Source organism: Leptidea sinapis, chromosome 12, assembly GCF_905404315.1.
Source record: "Leptidea sinapis chromosome 12, ilLepSina1.1, whole genome shotgun sequence".
Classification (NCBI taxonomy): domain Eukaryota; kingdom Metazoa; phylum Arthropoda; class Insecta; order Lepidoptera; family Pieridae; genus Leptidea; species Leptidea sinapis.
Window position 1 is genome coordinate 12,069,543 of NC_066276.1, and position 16,209 is coordinate 12,085,751.

General features: G+C 34.2%; 1 protein-coding gene across 1 annotated transcript in view; it reads left to right on the forward strand.

Moving 5' to 3' along the window:
* LOC126967235 (uncharacterized) overlaps positions 1-16,209 on the forward strand; it is a 272,244-nt gene that overhangs the window by 218,035 nt on the left and 38,000 nt on the right. The window lies entirely within an intron of this gene.

Consider the following 16,209-nt stretch of genomic DNA (forward strand, 5'->3'; position numbering starts at 1 on the left):
CGTATGTATAGCAAATTTAAGACTTTTATGGTTTTCGGATACCATTGGAATGGGAAGCACCAGCTTTCAAATAAAAAAAGAATTATCAAAATCGGTTCACCCAGTCAAAAGTTTTGAGGTAACAAGTATGAAAAAAGAACATACCGACGAATTGATAACCTCCTCCTATTTTGAAGTGGGTTAAAAAGTAAAAAAACAATTGCATATACTGCTACAACTTGATAATCAACTTATTTTTAGAGCACTACTTAGGTTTTCCTTATAAAATGAAATGAAAACTATTAACTACGTAAAAGTCAATCAAACCTTTAAATAATTATTATTCGACTTCGACAATAATTTGACAATAACGACGTTACGGTAGGTGACTGAAATATCAGGATCGCAAAAGATTCAGCCGAGTATCGTTAATTTGCTCCTAAGTATTGAAGAGTTCAGTTACTTTGTCATGGATCCTATAGTTATAACCTCTCACCTTCCAATAAAAAGAGAATCATCGAAATCGATTGAAGTGATATTGAGTTATTCGCCCATTTATCACGCAAATACCTAATGCAAATGTAAGATTTGGTTTTCTCTGGATGCCATGCACCAGCTTTCATATAAAAAAATAATCATCCAAATCGGTTCACCCGCATTCATTATAAATCAGTAATTAGAACAATTTTATATGGAAACACTTCTTCATTCATTCTTTGAAAAAGAATTTAAATTTTTTTGCACTATTTTTGTACACTTTATCTTAATGTGATGCGTTAGGTATGTTTAACCTCTACTCTATATTTTCTATGATGAACTGGAATTGATCTTTTAAATTCAAAATAATTATAGTTTAGTTATTACAAAAAAAATATAAAAATAACAAATAAAGTGGTATAAAAATCTAAGATAGAGTGTAAAAAATTCTTTTATACAATTATTTAAATAAAGAATGCTGCCATCTCTTTATAACTGCCAGCAAAAATTGGAAATGTTTCATAAGATAGAACATTGTGAAAACTAACTAAAATTTAATTGTGAATAATATCTATTATATTTGAGGTATTATTGTAGCTTTGCTACTTAAACGACTTTAAAATATAGGTTCTACTACTTACAAATATGATCGTTAACAAATATTAAAAGCGAAATATGGATTTACATCGACCCAATCAAATTTGATACTTTATTTTTTGTAGCATTCGATATACAAGTATTATATTTCCACAGATACTTTCATTAAGTATCACCAACATAATCTATAAAAATAATTAAGACAGATGTTTGAAATTTTCGTTTTTCTGCCATTGACGAAACTTCTACATGCATAATAAATCAAAACAATTAATTTAAAGGCCGAGTTAGGAAAAGGGTTTACAATGTCACGTGGCATTTAATTAAACGGCAAAGCATAATCCTGTTGACTACGAACGTTCTGTGGCGATGAATATTAAAAAGGGTTTGTTGTTTTTATTTAACGACGAACACTGATTACAAAATGACTTGTCTGATTGGATCGTTCTCATCTCGCGCACGACAATCTCTACATCATATTATCGTTCTGTTGACTCTAAGTTATTATTTCTGACAGTAGATGTTAAAAGGCATAAAACTAAAAGGCATTTATTTTCTCAAAAGTGATTCCTTTAGAATTCTTTTTGATGTAATTTCTAATATACTAGATACTACTACTGCTTCGGAAACAATTGACGCTCTGAGAGAGAAGAAGCGGCGCAAGAAACTCTCCAAGCAATCTGTTTTTTGCGCTCTTTTTAATAAAAATATTTAATATTGTACTGTCATTGCTATAGCTATAAAATAATCATAATCTACTCCCAGGCTGTCCGATCACTTAGATATTCAGTTGTGGAGTAATAGGATTTACGACAGAGACATTTTTAGTAGAACATTTAAATTTATTAATAGATAATACCTGAACAGTAGCTGGGACTTTATTATAGAAGTGTATATATACATTTACCCTTAAAGCTATTATGTATCTTATGAAGCCCACTAGAATTAGTTACAAGCAATTCCTTGTTATATTTATAAGTATGAATTGTAGAAATTGGTAGCTCCTGCATTACAATGTGATGGTATTTCAAAAACTAGGCTGAAAGCGCGGGAAACATAATGAAAATCCTTTAATTCATTGATATCTTTTACTATTTATCTGCTAAAATTAAATAAGATCTTTATAAAATAAAAGGTGTAATTGTAGTATAAAACCCTGTGATTTACTCGAGGATAGTGCGATTCCAGTACTCGGGTGTTTTCAGGCCCTCAACTTCGTCTCGTGCTTACAATCAGCACCCTCGTTAGGCATCGCTTACTTTCTCTCATAAGTGAACAACATAGTAACATAGCAGGAAACTCATAAGTCACGTTTATATTTTAGTGGGTTTTTACGCGAGTTGTTTACGTGCGTAAGTCACATCATATGACGAATATTAACACAACTTTAGAAGTCGATAGATTCATATACAAAGAAATACAATTATTGTTTAAAGGCCGTAAGGTGCAGATTTCACTATAACACGACCTCAATCTTTTTTATGAAAATGAATCGAGAAGGTACTCTCGTCACCTGATGTTAAGTGATCACTGCCACCCATATTCTCTTGCAACACCAGATGAATCACATTTTATTGAAGGTACCCATGTCGTATCGTCCCGAAAACACCGCACAAGGAAGCTCACTCCACAGCCTGGTTGTACGTGGAAGAAAGTTCCTTATCAAGTGAGCCCGCGCTATATTTCGCTAGCTGAGACTGAACACATACGTACCTACGTAATCTTCTAGACATTGAAAAATAAATCGACTTCAAAGGAACTATTCCAAAACATTAGGTATAATATTATGCACTAAAAAGTAATAAAATTTTATTAAAGCGAAAAATATTCTTCTTAAACTTAATAATCAACTTAGTTTTAGAGTTCTCCTGAGTAAATAAAATTAAAAATATTGGACTATTTCATTTATTACGACAATATAATGTAGAGTTTATAATTATTGTTATTGTTCGAACCGGTTTATTACCGTCATTTGATTACCTCCTCCGTTTTTTGAAGTCAGTTATCTTTTTTAAAGAATACTTGCTGTGTATTCTACAAACAATATTTTCGAACGATTTCAAAAAAGTACGTTATAGAATTTTTGTCTCATTGTCTATCAGTATGTACGTACGGGCGGAACGCCAAAACTACTGAATAGATTAAATTCTAATTGTACGAATATTTACAAGAGGCCGGCACAACACATAGCCAACAAGTAACAATATTGTCAAGACTCACGTTACATTTAGGCATTGTACTGGTTCATAGCTTCCACGAGGACGATATTTGTTCAACATTGATTAAATAGTATGGTGGTAATATAAGAAATAGATTATAGAATCTGTTCCTTATATAGTATAGACTAAGGTACAATCCGTCCGACATTCGTTCTCAAAACTAGCAAATGAAAAAAAAACTACGTTTAAACGTAGTTTAATAATAAAAAAACCGACTTCAAAAACTGAAAAGTATCAAATAACTAAAAAATTTAATTTAATACTTCTTCTTCGGCGTTACGCTCTTGTCAGAGTGGTCGTGGTCGTTACGTCGAGGATAGTGGCCTGTTTCATAATGTTGAGGTGACGCGTGGTGAGTGTAGGTCCTTACTATACATTTGGCTTGGCACCGACTTCAAAGCTATTAATATGTAGCACATACAAATAATAGTATTTTATTAATATTAAAGGTAAAGGTGTATTAAATTATATTTTTTAGTTATTTGATACTTTTCAGTTTTTGAAGTCGATTTTTTTTAAATAAATTTTTGTTATTTTTTACTTTTTAGTGTCAGTTAATAATTATAATATATAATCAACCTAAATGAACACACCTATAAAAGCCGTACACAAAAAAAAAATATATCATCGTGGTAAACAAAAATTTTAATAAAATGAAAACTAATGGGCCAAACTATGTAATTTTTTTATGGGACCAAATGGCATCTGCATCGAACTAAAGAAAAATTACGTAAATAAATCTCAGAGTAATTGGTGTACATATACATAAAAAGAATACCGATTGAATTGATAACCTCCTCCTTTTTGAAGTCGGTTAAAAAAGAATGAAGTTTTATTTTGTAACAAGTAATATGATAAATAAATTGAATTCTTTTAATATTTTGCACATGAAATGATTCCTTTCAAGTGAGAACTTCTTTAAGCTGAAGACTATATTTCGTAAGTATTTATTTAGACTGACTTGTCACGCTTGGCTATGAAAGACAACTCAAATAGAGTAAGGGAGCGCGATTAGCAAGAGCAAAGATACCCAAGTGATTAATATACAATAATGTATGTGATTTTTGTAAGTAACTGCAGATTTCAGAATATACGATAAATTGTCGACAGTAACAAAATACTTGCAGATTTTCGTATAGAACTTTTTTTTAAATATTGTCTTAAACATATAAAATGTTGGAATTAATAACTTAAAAGGCTTTTTAAGCTAAGAGTTTATTTATCTCAGAGAGATTGCTTCCACTTGTATTGTATGAGAAATTAAAACTTCCCGTATACGCTTCCAGGCAACTGTACAGGACGGTTCGCTGTTATAAAAGAAAGTAGAAAAGATATAACTATAGTGCTACAGTTTATGTTTTATACCGATATTAAATAAAGTAGCTAGGATTTATTTTGATCAGAAGTGAGTTGTGTTTGAGAAGGAATCTCGATACGTGATCTAGGAAATTTTGTGTATTTTGTATCCTTAACTATGGGAGTTAAGAAGCGATCACAAATCACACATGTGTTTTTAGTACTGTCCAACGCGAACCTTAAGGGCTATATGTGACCGGGACACCACGGTGCCGCAACCAGTCGCCGCAACCAACAAAAAGTATACAGCTCTATAGAGAGCTACTCACCTGGTGTCCGTTCGGTTGCTCAACCAATTTGATGGCGCGATCAGCTCGGACGCGTCACACTTACATACATTACAAAATACATCACCACACTCGCCGGCGAGTGTGTTCTTCTCATTTTTTCATGTTTCATCTTCATCTACATTCTCTGTCCATCACACAAGTACCCAGCCGGTCCGAGATTCCAGTCTCCTTAGGAGACGACTGTTTCTGCGTAGTCTTTGCGGGCTCCACGGCCCACGTCCTATATCGCTGTAAAAGCCTTCAGGGCTAACAGTATAGAGAAGGTTTTTAGTCGGTAGGGGGTGTCCGCTTACGCGGACACTCGATTCTGACATATGGGCCCCGTTTCGGGGTCTTCAATACGTAAAAGTATTTTCCTCATCTCCAAAAAAAAAGACGCGTCACGCTGGTGTCTGTATGGTGTACAGATTGGTAGCTTGCGACACGACGATGGCGAGTTAAGGGTGACAGCCCTACCCAAATTAGATTTAACTTTAACTCAGCAGATTAACTAGAGTGGGGAATATTTATTTGTAAGCATTAAAATAAATAAAAATATTGTTTGTAATTAGTTAGGAGATGATTATTGTTATAATAGACTTGCTAAGTATATTTGAAATAAATATATTTTTAAATAAACCTTGGCTCAACAACTCATTTGGTCTGTTTGCGCCACCGTGGTGCTCTGATGTATTTGTATTTACTTTACTTGACTTTGAATACCATAAAACTCTCTTGTCATAACCGTTTTAATAATAATATAAATAGCAATTCTTAAAAAAAAATTATAGTGTATGATACAATACGTCGGATGGTTGTTGTACTTTAATTGTTTCAAATCACATGTTCTTACTGATAAATCATAAATTGACCTCTGAATATTTAGTTTAAACCTAAACTTGTATTAGTTGTTATATTCTTTGCCTAAACAGTCGGTTAACATTACACCAAATAACATAATTTTTTGTTTGTAAAAATACAGAAAAGAAAATTACAACGAATGGTTGTCTTGATATTTTAATCATAAATAATTATTAATTAGCCATTAAATAAACCATTTTCCATTTATTTTCTTTTATTCTTGTAGTTTTACAAATATACCCTTTTTAGCCATTAACAATTTTTTCTTTTTATTTCTGATTCGTAAAGCTGCTTGTGTTGAGAAGATCAGCAAGAAATCATTTAAAATAATTATATAAAATACAAACAGTTGTGCTATAATCTTATTATTCATAATAATAATATTTAACTACATGAAGTAAACAACAAAACAATTAACAACTACATAACAGTGAAACAAACTTGTTAAGAAAGCTTGTTAATAACTGAATAATTATATACCAACCAACGTATTTCTTAAAGATTACCCATATTATATGGACCTTGAAACGCCTCCGGTAAAATATATTCATAACTAATAATAACCGAGAATGCATACTGCTCAAGGACTACGAAGTGAAAACTTAATAATACGAAATAATATAACAATTTTGTTCCATACTCATAAAGTTATAAAAGAAAATATTATGTATGTTTATAATTTTGTGTATAGCGATACCGATTTGTTCTCTGGCAACCCAGACACAATCATGTAAATGCCACAACCTAAATTAAACTATCACAATTTTTTTGTTTAATGTGTTATTTTGTGCTGAAAAAAAAATCAAAATCTTTATACTTAGCTGCTTAAGTTGACGGGCACATGATGAAGTATTTGGGATTCCATAGCCATTCTTAAGCCTCGGGTTGCCTCGGGTTGCCTCATGTTGTATTTATTGTGTTACGACTATATAATATTCACACTATTCTACTAAACATAGTAATATACCTAATTATTTTATTATTTGATTTAAATTTCCGTGGGATTATTGATTGCCAACTTGAATCGCGGATGTGAGTTAGAGTAAGTTCAAGTTAATTATTTACTTTGTGTCACTGTAATATTAATATTGTATCTTTGGGTTTTTTTGTATCAGGAAATCAAATGAGAATAATTTAAAATGTTTCCTGTTTAATAAGTATAGAACTTAATATAATTATCTGAATAAAAAGGCAATGTTCTTTTTTATGTGCATTTTGCTTGATATTATTAAAAAATAAGACCACTTGTTAACCTATTTTATTATCTATACATACATACATTAATAAAATTGAAGGGTCTGTTTGCTGTTTTGTAAATGCGCATAAATGAAATAATTTGAAAATGTTTGTCAGTCTATTTGCCCCTTAATTCTTGATGATCTTGAAAATGGGAGAACGGAGTTCGACGAGGGATTTTTACTCGTCGTTATTTATTGATTCAGTTTAATTAATAAAAATAATATATCAACGTTCATTTTAACAATAAATCAGGGCTCCGCGATATAAAATCAAAAACTCTCAAATTATGTGCCAATTCTAATTCACTCTTCATATTTATTGCCCAGTAAACGGAATTTGCCACTTAGACGAAAATATAGGTGGCTACTAAATGAGAACAATATTCCTAATACCGGGTTTAACCCAAATCGACGTAACATTCACATGAGCCTGAACAATATCAGAATCGAAGGTTTTGGTAATTTCGGTTCTGTACGTACTACTGTCAGTTTGATAGCAAAACCTAATCATACGTTAAAGCTACACTGGCCTTCGAAAGTAAGTATTACACTTTTAAAATTGGGATAACGTTTTAAGTTTACAAGATATACTTTCGAAATAAAAAGGACTCCAAAGAGAATTTTATTTTGTACATAAAAACTTTATAGTCGGTAACCTTCTTTTAAGAATTGGCTGAAAAAATCTTCAAAAATAAAACCATTCCTTTTTCAATGTGGACGTTTCCGAATTACAATTTTACCATTCACATTTTTCTTTTTGTTTTAAATTTTTTTCAAGATGGATGGGTCTTGTTTTAAAAATTTATGCTAACGCACATAACATTTATTTATCATGCCTCTTTCAGTTGAAGAATGTGCTAGGATCATGGCTTTTCTGGAACTAGGCATCAGTATGCGTCGCACTGCAAGAATGGTGGGTGTAAATAAGACGGTACGAACGGTCCAGAAGGTAAAGCGAAGGTACGAAGAGACTGGACACCATCTGAGGAGACCTTGTAATGGCAGACCCAGGTGTACCAGTGCCCGAAAAGATCGTTATATTATTTCCACTGTGTTAAGAAATCGCCACCAAAATGCAGTTGAAGTCCAGCAACAGCTACTTCAGACCCGGAGGGACTACATTAGTGACAGTACAGTGAGAATAAGACTTGCTTAAGCAAATTTGAAACCCTGAAGGCCAGCGAGTGGCCCAAAACTCGAGAGACAGCATCGAGTAGCGAGACTGCGATACGCCCGTGAACACATGCAGTGGGATGAAGAAGAATGGTCAAGAATTTTGTTTGCAGATGAGTCTCGATTCTCCCTTTACACTTCTGATGGAAGGCGAAGTGTTTACAGGCGACCTGGTGAGCGATACCTTCAAGCCTGCATCTCAGAAAGAGTCCAATACGATGGAGGCAGTGTACATGTATGGGCTGGCTTATCTTCAGAAGGTCGCACAGAGCTAGTAGCCATATAAAATGGCACCCTCACTGGGCAAAGATATGCTGAAGAGATTCTCAATGAGTATGCAGGGCCGTATTTAGCAAATATGGGTGATGGATGCTGATGCATGATAATGCCCGGCCACACACGGCTCATATCGTACAAGAGTATATTCAGGAGGTCGGTATCAGCGTGATGGCTTGGCCATCAAGAAGTCCTGATCTCAACCCGATTGAACACGCCTGCGATGAGCTTGGGAGGCTAGTCAGAAATCGCAGACCACCACCTACTACCCTCAGGGCACTAAAGCAGGCCCTGGTAGAAGAATGGGAGAATATTCCCCAACATCGGCTCCGAAACCTAGTGTTCAGTATGCCAAACCGGCTCGAAGCTGTAATCAGAGCTCGAGGAGGCAATACCAGTTATTAAAAATTAAATAACATGTAATACATTTTAGTTGAATTTTTTTACACTAAACTAAAAATGTCTATTTTCATTGTTTTATCTTTTTTAAGTTAAAAATGTTACTAATGTATAATTTTAGTTTCTAAGAATTAAAGCCACTAAATTAAAATGATTAAAATTTGCAACAAAATTTTTTAATCTTAAATCTCTACCTTCTATAGTTAAGAAAAAAAATAATTTGAAAAGTGTGATACTTACTTTTGCAGGCCAGTGTATTTAGAGAAGGAAAACCTATATCGGAATTGAAATTGTCCACTAGAAGACGATAATTTGGATTTCATTAGAAAAAAGTTTTTTACCCTTAATTCAATAAAATATTAAGATAATTTAATTTGATTATACAAGGCCTTTTTTCAGTTTACATAAAATTCAAAACTATTGTAAGTACAAGCATTGAAGTAATCTCATCTAATACTGCTAGTTCGACTCCAAATGCTAAAACTTTTATGTACATTATGTAGGTACTCTATTTAAAATATTTATTTGATTATAAATTATAATAAGTACTTTTTGTCAAAGAAATAAGATTTTATTATTATTTTTACTATTTATAAAGTTTTTTGAGCATACAGAATATTATCTACTGAAAACAATATAGAATTTTGTCACTGGACATTTTACAATTTTCTGGCGACAATTTTCAGTTAGTGGAAAATGGTGAAAAACTTCAACAATGTCATTTCGAACGTTTGTTTTGTTTTTAAACTAGCGTTGTTTTGTAAATTAGAGATCTGTGGTTATTTCGATGGTTCGAATAGGCTTTACATAATTTTTAAAATTATCTCCTTTAACTTGGGTATTTGTGGAAAATGAACTTTTTTATTTAATCTATATTATTTTATATAAGAGATTTCCACGTATATAGTCACTCACAACGATATCTCTGGAACCATAAGGCGTAGAGACTTGAAATTTGGTAGAAATATTCGTTTCGCCGAGTAGAGATCAGCTAAGAATTTAAAGAAATTCCATCCGCAAGAGTTTTTTTTTAAACAGAACAACGTCTGTCGGGTCCGCTAGTAATATATAAAGCGTATTATTAGTTTTATATGGAATTCCATACATACATATGTGGTCACTGCCCTTTATACCACATAAATATGTAGTGGTTATTAATGATATAACGATGGTGGTCACACGTCGTGATTAGACTATGTGTGATGTCATGGTATTTACAAGATTCTCCTTGGTCTAATCGATGACTATTGATAGTAAGGGTTTTTAATATGACTCATTAAGAACAGACACACCCATTACCTGTTAAGGTTAATATAATCACGAAATTAAAGATAACTATCAGTAATCGTGATCGTTTAGTTATTCATCACAGTTTTATAATTCATAAATAGGTTTCCCAGTATTATAACAGTATTCCATCATTATTGCAACACATGAATCAACATCCCTTTTTTCCTGGAATAGACAAATAAAATTTGTTCCCAAATTATATGTGTCTAAGCAGACACTTTCACTTCAAACATAAATGTATGTACAAAGGCAGATTAGCACATTTTATAGAAACTATGATAATTAAAAAGTTAACACAGCATAATACACAACGGGCCGTCCGTGGCAAACCTGTCCGTGGCAAAGGATTGTAAGCCTCTCATGTCATGCCCATTACAATGCAGTGCCAGTTAGGATTTTTGAAAAACCAAAAAATTCTGAACGACAATACAATTGCGCTCGTCACCTTGAGAGATAAGATGTTAAGTCTCATTTTCCCAGTAATTTCACTAGCTACGGCCCCTTTCAGACCGAAACAGCTGTTTCAAATTAACAGCAGAAAAAGGCTCCATTGTGGTACCATGATGGCATCATGTGCAGAGGAGCCTGGTAAAATAATGAAATAATAATTCAATTACTTTTTCCAAGCAATAATTCGCTTTCTTTTTAAACAAGCCCTTGTGTAATTTTGTCACTCGTGATCTATTTATCTTTTCAGTACAAAGCCCTAGTCGTGGAATATACATTTAGTTCGTTGCTACCCAACACTTCCATATTCTGTCGTTCCAAAAATTTGGCTAGTCACAAACCTTCATCCATTTATCTTATCCTAAGTGATCTTAAAATTCTTTGTCAATACCTGTCACTACGTTTATTTTAACTGTACACCGCTAAATCCTACTTTAAAAAAAATCAGTAATTCTTATTTCGCAATCATTACCAAATGTACGATTAAACAATATTGATGGTAATGGAAGTAAGTCCCTTCAATTCCCTTTTTTTTGAGAACTTTTGACTCCAGATGATTCAACTATAACGGTTCCAGCAATTTGACGCTTATCTCTATTTAAGTTGGAGGAATTTCATCATTCATATAAGAAATGTCAGGTGCTGGATTGCTAACATAGCGGCCAAATATAAAAACAAAATAACTGGATGATACAAGATTAAAAGTTTTAATATACAATGGCCAATAGTGTCACAATAAACATAATTTTGATTGATTACTCTAAACTTGAAGTGCACCATTTCATTGAAGGCTTAATGAAGTCTCTCGTAGATTTTAAAAATAAATTATGTCTAAATATTTAGATATCTATATAAACATTATGGTACTCTTCCTCCCGTTCATTTCTTTTCAAAATCTACTAATTATTAGTAATAAACATAAAATAAACAAATCTACACGTTTGTCGTTTAAAATCCTTTGTAAAAATATTCGGAATGCAGGAATAGCGGGCTGGTTACGTTGTGACTGGGTTTGCAAGGTTGGCCGCACCTCTACGTGACTTGTATTCAATAAGAGCTATATTCGTTTAACGTTACAATGTTAAGAGTCTTTTATGTTTTTTATAAAAGTTAGCTTTTAACTTTAAAACGCTCTCTATGCGACTTGATTCCTGGGTTGCGATCTTTTCAAAAGGATTAAAAAAGTTGATTACTTCTGATTACGCTTGCCTTTAATTTCATGATTTTACTAATTGTAAGTTGAATTTCGCATCTTCCTGCAGCACTTGAATTGTATAGCCCGACCGGATTACCGATAAAATAAACTGTGTTCAAATAGTTTATTTTACTAGACCAGCATTTGCCAACAATTGGTGCTCGAAATAAAATTGGAAACGAATTCGAATAAACACGTTCTGCGGAACGTGAGGATATTTTACTTGTTTGAATAATTTATCTGAGATAGCTTAGTCAAGCAGTCATTAGTTTTAGTTCGTAAGTTTCAAAGTTTTAACTCAGTCAGGTCACTGAAGCCTGAGAACCTGAAGAACAACCTGAGAGTTGAACAAAGCATACAAGATTTGATGACGATACGTCACTCGAACGGTTAGATTAGTTGGTAAGAGCACTGGCACGGAATGCGAGAGGTCGTGGGTTCGAGTCCCGCATTGTTCATAAAATTTTGTTTTCAAATTTTATTTGGTAAAACAATAATAGGGAGCAACTCGTTGCAAAAGGAAAAGAATATAACAAAAGGAGAGGAAAAATAAATTAATATTTAATATTTAGTTATTAATATTTTCACCTGAAAAAATAAATGTTTCAAATCAAAATTACAGTGTATCTAGGATATAATATTTTTTGAAAAAGTTATAAATAAAAAAACCAAAAATTATTCGTTTAAAATTTTCACGTAATTTTTGAGGTAATGTGAGAAGAGTGTAAAAGTTGCAGATATTTTCATCACCTACAACTTTGCTATTTAACTTTTTTCCATAGGACTTGTAGTTTCGCCTGAAAACGATATTAAACGTTTTTTACCTTTAAAATTGATCTTTCCATTCCAATGGGTTTCATCCTACTATATTTTTTTTTTCACTTTTTATCATTTTTAAAGGCGAAGCCCTTGTATAAGTAGCCGCTTTGATATAACGTCTAATCGTCATGTCAGTTGTAAACATAGCTTATAATATTATTATTAACGATAATATTGCTTAAGACGGTTTTTTAAAAGGAAATACCACTAATCAACCAAGAGTAGCCCCTTGATGATCACTGAAAATAACAAAGAGGTCAGAAACAAAAAATGAAATGTGTGAACCCGTACTAAAATAGGAATGTACATTTTTATCTAGCCTATGAGTTGTAGTTCTGGGAGTGCAGTTGTATGTGATAAAACTACCATATTTTTCAATTTAGAATTGGTTAAAGTAAAAAAATATGAGCCCTGTGACTAAGATTTGTAAAACAAAAACGAGAATGTACTTTATGACTCACCAACAGAAGACAATAGTCACCAAACCGCAAATGTGGAAAGTAAATTTGGTAAGGTTAGTGGCCTGTTAATAGCTTAGAATGTTTTTATTTCAAAGCAAGCACTTGAAAACTGAGAAAAGATTTGAATCATTGTGTCTTGTCCGATCTTAAAATTTGTTAAACTAGCAATATTTACTTCTCTCAGCCTTTTAATCTCCATATAAGAAAAATGCCCTGTGCTGCCTCGGGGCGTAAAAAGAATAGGGTAGTCCCAGGTCCAAGGGTGTCGTAAGAGGCGACTACGGGCTATTTGAAAGTGGGAGAGTCACGCTGCTGTCTTATGACGTCAGCACAATCGGGCCAGACTCGTCCGGGTTACTTACCACACTCGCACAGAATACCGGCGTGAAGTAGCGGCCTAGTGCCGCTATGTTTCGCATAGGTTAGTGTCGAGGACCGGAGGCCATTCCCCCCCGTCCTTCCCCCCCCCCCCCCAACAAAATATGAGAGCGGTCCTAAAAAATAAATTACCCCAGGAGGGTACCGGCTCTTGTAGAGCCGGAGAATCCCTCCCCGAGCATTCGCGCTCGGGCTGCCCCTCGTATTCTGGGGAGGGCACAGTACCGCGTATGTCACAGGACAAACAGGGCAGCAACACCACGGCACCCCGCTCCACGCTTAATGTGGACTTTTGTAACATCCGGGGAATTCACTCCAACTTAAACGCCGTCCACCACCACCTTGAGACAGCGCAGCCGGCCTTGTGTTTCCTTACGGAGACGCAGATATCTCGACCTAGCGATACGTCATATTTAACGTACCCCGGGTACAAAATTGAGCATAATTTCATGCCTCATGCCGGGGTATGTGTGTACGTTAGGGAGGATATCTGCTGTCGCCGTCTCGGCAATTTTGAGGGTAGGGGCCTGTCTACTCTCTAATACTGGGTCTCGAAATCTCGAGCAATTGCCAATTCCGTGGCCATCTGGAGGGCAAAGCCAAACTGGCTTCAAAGAAACTGGGCGTCATAAATAGAGCACGGCAATACTTCAAGCCGGCCCACATTCTAGCGCTCTACAAAGCGCAGGTCCGGCCTCACATGGAGTATTGCTGTCATCTCTGGTCTGGCGCACCCCAGTATCAGCTCGATCCATTTGACCGCGTGCAACGCAGAGCAGCTCGAATTGTCGGGGACCCAGTACTCTGTGAACGGCTGGATCACTTGGCGTTGCGTAGAGACGTCGCTTCATTGTGTGTCTTCTACCGCATTTATCACGGGGAGTGTTCCGAAGAGCTGTTCAACCTGATTCCTGCCGCCGAATTTCACCTTCGCACGATACGCCACAAGTTACGATATCATCCCCACCATCTGGATGTGTGGCGGTCCTCCACATTGCGGTTTTCAAGGAGCTTTCTTCCTCGTACCACGAAGCTGTGGAATGAGCTTCCTTGTGCGGTGTTTCCGGGACGATACGACATGGGTACCTTCAAGAAAAGCGCGTACACCTTCCTTAAAGGCCGGCAACGCTCTTGTGATTCCTCTGGTGTTGCAGGAGAGTGTGGGCGGCGGTGATCACTTAACACCGGGTGACCCGTACGCTCGTTTGTCCTCCTATTCCATAAAAAAAAAAAAAAAAAAAAAAAAAAAAAAAAAAGTGAGTGACTTTGGGCTGTCAAAGAGTTCTCGTGTTAATGACTACCGTGAATTTAGTGTATTGCAAATTCCTCGTCTTAACAAAATAACGATTATTACAGATAGACATACATATATTGTTAGTGGATTTTGTTCTACTTTTCTGGGCTGCAAAAAGTAGGAATTTCTCAATTTTAATGGCCAAACAGAAAAACGTATTCTCTTATCGTTTCTTAAATGCAATTTTTACTTATTTCTGGACTGCAAAAATTCTATCTGACTAAAACTAAATTTCAGCACGAATTCTACGGTTCAGATCACACGCGTCCAATTCCTGTACGTGCCAAATCGAGCAATAAACGGCAACGCAGCTCTGTTCAACGCATTCTCAATTTTCTAGTAATTTACGTTCACGACTTTTGATATCACAAATACAATTTAATTTATAATGATATTGCGGGAACAATGCATCGGATACTCTTTTTGCAATTAACCGCTATCCGGCTCACTTCGTTTTTGAAGTGTAATCCACTCCAAAAAACTCCAAATCTTAGAAACCAAACTGATAATTCGTCGTAGAAAATAAAAAAAACTTTAAGGTTTAAGCCACATGTTAGTATTGCTACAGAAATTAACGAGATATGTGATACAGATACAGAAGGGGAGAAAAGGTTTTAAGTGATAATTACAATAAAATTTTAAAAGATATTAAATCGCCTTTAAAATTCGATAAAAATACGTCTGTTGAACATTGACGTTCTAAAGGTCATTGCTATAGAACATTATTAATCACGTGCTTGCTACGTCAATAGTAGTAAGATAGTTATAATTAACAAAATAACGTTTATGATAGAATATGAACTAAAGATACAAAATATATATTTTTGGTTAACTGTGAAACAAATATGTGTCAGAGTTTCTATACGCCGAAAAAAACTATTCAGGTTACAGAAATTTGTAAAATAAATCCTTACAGCGGAGAAATCCAATGAAATAAAAATTTCACCCTATTTTGTTAATAACAATAGCAAAATTTTATATGCACTAAAATTCTTAAAAATATTTTTCAAAAGCAGATTCCGAATCCAGTGAGGTACCACTCATATTTTTTAAAAGCTTTGTCTGAATTTCTTACGTTTTTTAAATTGTTGACGGAACAGCAGGACAAATCAAAGTTATTACAAGGATATAAAATTACAAAAATTTCAATTACGTTCTCTTCATAACATTTAACGACTGCGCCGTGAAGATATATTGTGTAGAGTGTAATAACAGGGAGTAGAATTTATATTAATTACAAATGACACAAAACATAACAGAAAGTTTGTTCATTTCTCGCTTGCTGCAGAGAAGTCACATTGATCTTGTTTTTAATTAAAACTCGGGATAGTCTACGAAGTTTAAGTGACCAAAGCGCTAGCTTAACTCTAACAGCTATCACATCACTCGGATAAGCTACGTTGCTTTTTTTCAAGTTAGCTGTTTGGAAAAAATGTTGGTTAATCATTTATGTATATTAATGTTTTATTCGAAATAGGATT